We start from the raw sequence: 4654 nt of genomic DNA, 5'->3' as shown, positions 1-4654 counted from the left end.
TTACTTTATATTTAAATTAAACTATTGCCATACAAGCAGTGATAAAAATTAGTAATAGCAATGAATAGCCTTACATTGCAGTGACTGGGACAATCAATGTATTGGAGTGACCTGGAGTGACCAGATTCATCTTCACATGTAATTGTTCATGTCACTCCCAAAACCAAGAAGAAATGCTTTTTGCTTTTGACTGCACTAGTAAGAGAAAGAAAATTAATTGTTTCCAATAAACATTTTTTTGTCTATTGCACCAAAATTTCAGTTGAGAATGAAAAAAAATCATTAAAAAGTGATTATTTTCTTTTTTAATTGTAATGACCACAGACAATTGTTTTCTCTGAGATGAAGAAGTAAAGAGATTTGAGGAAATTTTTCCAGGCTGTAAAAGTTTGCTTTATATTCGGTTCCTTCATCTCCCTCAAAAAACTGATTTTGAGAAGCCAGTTCTATGTAATAGAAAATACGAAAAGTGTGTTCAAAAATGGCCTCTCTTAGAAAGGCTGAAAGGGTTTAAAATAACTTTTTAAAAGTCTGTAAAGTAGACAACAGAGAAGAAGAATTTAAAGCAGAGGAGCTACAGTGCATGCCAGGAGGCATCAGAGAAAACAGATGAAAAAAACCAGAAAGAGTGGGATGGAGAATGAGGTAGAAGAAATCAGTGGCATGGTAGGAGTGATGAGAAAATGGGTAACCAGAAAGGATGAAGAGCAATAGAAGGAAAATAAATAAGAGATAAAGTAGGGGAAGAAACAGAAGGAGAAGAAAAGGAAAGCAGAATAAGAAAAAGAAGAGAGAAAAGAGATTAGGAAAAAATCAGTTGCACAAAGCTGGAACGAAGAAGATACTGAGATACTAGAGTGATGTAAAAACTGTAGAAGTGATTGTATGGACTATATAAGAAATTAAATGAAGGAAAGTGAGACAATCTCAAGGGAAAAGAATGAAACCTCAGAAGGGAAATGAGAAAAAAGCAATTAGGTCAAGAGAAACTACCCTGGGTTGCAAAGGCCAAGAGGATGGACTAAGGTACAGTGGCAGAGTCAGTCAAGTCTGAACTATCTTATTTTTTGTCAGAGATGTCCACCTAATTCTCTGTGAGTTAGCAGTTTTGTCTTTGAACTATGAAATTGAAAAATGGAGAGGAAAAAATTAGTTTAAACTAAAAAGTAAGTTTCTCAACAGCAGAAAAGACCTGAATCTGCATGCAAACAAGATATTCTGTTTTTTCCCAAATGTTTTTTATTTTATTGAGCGACTGCTTTCTATAACTTCGTAAGATGTACATTGGAGTGAAGCACCTGAGGATTTATATCATCTCAGATATACCCTGCAGCATCCTAATCACAGTTGTGCTCCCTCTGACTCAGCAAGTCCTTACATGAGGCAGGAAGCATCCCCATGTCAGTGCATCCAGATTTTTTTAATCTGTGTAATGTTATAGAACATATCAATTCTGTGAGTTCTTTCACCTTCCAATTTTTTGCTCAAAGATATTTAGGAAAATCAACTTGAGTTTGCATATTATCTCCAGGCAAACTTTATAAAACAGTAGGGAGACAGCCAAATATATACCAAAATTCAAGAACCATAGCACAAAAAGCATGAGAAAATACTGTTATTTACAGGAATGACATCACAGAGTACCTGAATAACATGGGAGTAAATTAATCTGTAGAAATTGTAAGAATCTACTGTCATGAATTTCTTTATTCTAGAAGCAGTCTTAGTGGAAAGATAGTGAAAGTCAGGTAAGGGGTTTTTTTAATCAGTCCACTTGTGCCCATAAGAATATATTATTGGCTGTCAAAATGTCAAGCTATTTGATTTCATGACAAATGAAGAGCAAGGGAACGGAGATAAACCAAAAAATAACATTTATTTGCATGTATTTGTCCTGTCCTCTAGTCAAACAGAAGAAAATGCAAATGTGCTGTAGCTTGGATGTTACTGAATGCATGAATTATGTAAGACAAAAAATAGATAAGCATATTGAGAATAATGCTTTTAGCTGTGCAGTTCGTGCCTTCACTAGAACACCCCAATGGAAATATTGCCCCAAAATTCATCATTACCTGTTTTGTATTCCACCCATCAAGACTCATACTCCAATTCCATTGTTGTGCATAATACAAACTCCTATTGTTCACTCTTCTTTATCCTACAGGAATGTTTGGGCCAACTGATGCGGGGGTTATTTTGCGATGTCCTTTGTGTTGTCCTCTAGCACTCTCCCATGTCCGTGTTCCTAGATATGAGTTAGGCAAATTGAATTTTCTGTTTGAGCTCTATAGTGCAAGAATAACTGCTTGGCATTTGGTTAGTAAATAAAGAAGATATCTCATTTTATTTTCTGACAGAACCTTTTTTTTTATGGATAAAGTGTTGGAATCACAGGGAATTTTCTGGGCAATGGTTAAGATATGGCTGACTGCAGTAGATTCTTGTGCACTACATAATATAACCCACAGGTCGGATTAAAGCATTTCCAAGATGAAGATTCTGAAAAATAGCCATGGTCAGTGCTATTCAGTTTGTAAAGAAACAATTAAAAACTGGCCTGTACATCTTTACGTAAAGCTTAATCACTTTCTTTCATGGGACACAGGGCAGAGAAAAATAATTTTAAACCAGAAAGTCTTACAAATAATGAAAATCCAAAGGTATATGCTCAATTAAGTTTAACACAGAAGTAAAATAAATAGGATGCAATAAGTAAAAGACAAAAGAGTGCTGGTGATGTCTTGGGGAAAGTGCACAGAGTGTAGGAGAGGAAAACATAATGTACTCTTAAGATTTAAAGGAAAAGTCCAATCTCCATTACATTGGTGAAAATACTGACTAACATCATTGCCAATTTCATAAAAAACTCTGAATGGTTGGTGAACATAAAGAGAAGAGTTAGCAGCAGGAGCAGTTATTCCACTCAAAACAAATTAGAAGCAATTTTGTTCCAATAACCAGTTCATTTCTATAGCAGGACTCCAATTGAAATAATTATTTTCCATCAGACAAAAAGAGAGGGATAGAAAGTACATGGCCTAGGTGGCCTACTAGATGGAAACCCAGTAGATATTCTTGGAGGAAATACAAATATAATTTCTATGACTATCATAATAGAGAGGCAATAAAATGTAAAGTATCAATAATGACAATCAGTTTTCCAGAAAAAAACATGCAAAATATATATTTTATGCTAAAATTATCCAAAATAATTATGATAATAATAATAAAGTAAATACAAGTAAATTAAAAATGTGCAAAATTTAAAGGCTTGTAAAGATTTGCATGGGCATACACTGGCATGACAATAAATATGATAAGCATCTGCAGATAAAATGAAAAGAAAATTAAGAAAAATAAGTTGATATTGCTGAGAAATAATTCATGTCTTTTCCTGGGAATGCAGATCCACTGCAAAGAAGGAAAAAGTCAGAAACTGATGAATTCTCTGGAGGAGAAAATGAAAATACTGTATTTAAGATGATGCCAAGTATTGCATGTGTATGAATATGTTAAAAAAAAATGAATGGAACTAACACATAAAGAAAAATTTTAGAACAAATGGTCTGCTAGGAAAAGAACTTGTTAACTATGATGAAAGAAGGGAGAAACCACACTGTGGCTGAACATTTCCTTTGAACCAAAAAGCACTCTGTAAGAGAATATGAGGTAGTATGTAAACAGTATGCAAAAGAGTAGAGAAAACCTGCATCATAATTTCAAGTCCCATTCTCTGACTAGAGTACTGTTGGTATCGACACAAGCTTTCATACATCCTCAAATGTTAAATCAAGCCTAAAATAAATAGATGCCTGGAAAGCAAAAGAATTGTAGCAGGTTGGGTTTGTAACCGGGCGGAAACACCAATTTAGTGTAGTGGTTTGGTCCAAAATACTCATTACTGTTTATCTGCTGTGAGATAAGAATTTGGAGAAATGCAAAGCAGGCACCAAACTTGAAAGAATATAAAGAAGTTTATTAACAGACCTAAAAGAGGGAAAGAAAAAAAATTATACCATACCTTCAGAACTCTCCTCCTCCCCCCACCTGTCTCCCTTCTCCCACTGACAATGTAAAAAGACAACCCTTAAGATGTTCAGTCCGTTTACCACTTCCATAATAACCTTGTTCAGTCCATTTAGAAAGAGAAGTCTCTTCTTGCTCGTGCTATGAAAACAGTATCACAGCGAGACAGCCGCCCACTTCCAAATATTGTTCAGTCCATTTAGGAAGAGGAGTCTCTCTGCCTGCGTGTGAGTCCCTTCTCCCGACTTGCAGCTTTTCCCGCAACTGCTTTCGAGGGTCCACTCTTGAAGTTTTTTGGGGTACAATTTTAAGGTTGAGCCACTCAGAAACAAGAACAGAGGCCCTTCTCCTTCTCTGGGAGCAAAGGCTCTTCCTCATCTTCATCGTTAGGACTATCTCCGGGAGCATCTCTAGGAACTGAGGTTTTCTCCTTTCCCATTTGGAGCCAAAGTCCTCATCGCTTCCATCTCTCCCTGTCCAAACTTCTCATGAAATTACTTCTGCGTCAGCATCTGCCTATCTCAGCGCAGGTGCTTTTGCTTACGAGTTGAACACTCCACCCCCCATATCTTCATGAAATTACAACGGGATACTCTGATATATCATAGCTTCACAACAGAATTTCAGC

At 35.9% G+C, this 4654-nt stretch overlaps 1 long non-coding RNA gene across 1 annotated transcript; it reads right to left on the bottom strand.

Moving 5' to 3' along the window:
- Nucleotides 1-1857: 1857 nt before the first annotated feature.
- On the bottom strand, nucleotides 1858-4057 carry LOC120411691. Its single transcript, XR_005604195.1, has 2 exons — nucleotides 4022-4057; nucleotides 1858-2245 (listed from the first exon to the last, which is right to left on the bottom strand). It is a non-coding gene; the product is annotated as an uncharacterized LOC120411691 (long non-coding RNA).
- Nucleotides 4058-4654: the final 597 nt, after the last annotated feature.

Source organism: Corvus cornix, chromosome 2 (genome assembly GCF_000738735.6).
Source record: "Corvus cornix cornix isolate S_Up_H32 chromosome 2, ASM73873v5, whole genome shotgun sequence".
Classification (NCBI taxonomy): domain Eukaryota; kingdom Metazoa; phylum Chordata; class Aves; order Passeriformes; family Corvidae; genus Corvus; species Corvus cornix.
The sequence above is the reverse complement of the archived record's forward strand: the minus strand, read 5'-3'. Positions and strand labels throughout refer to the sequence as shown.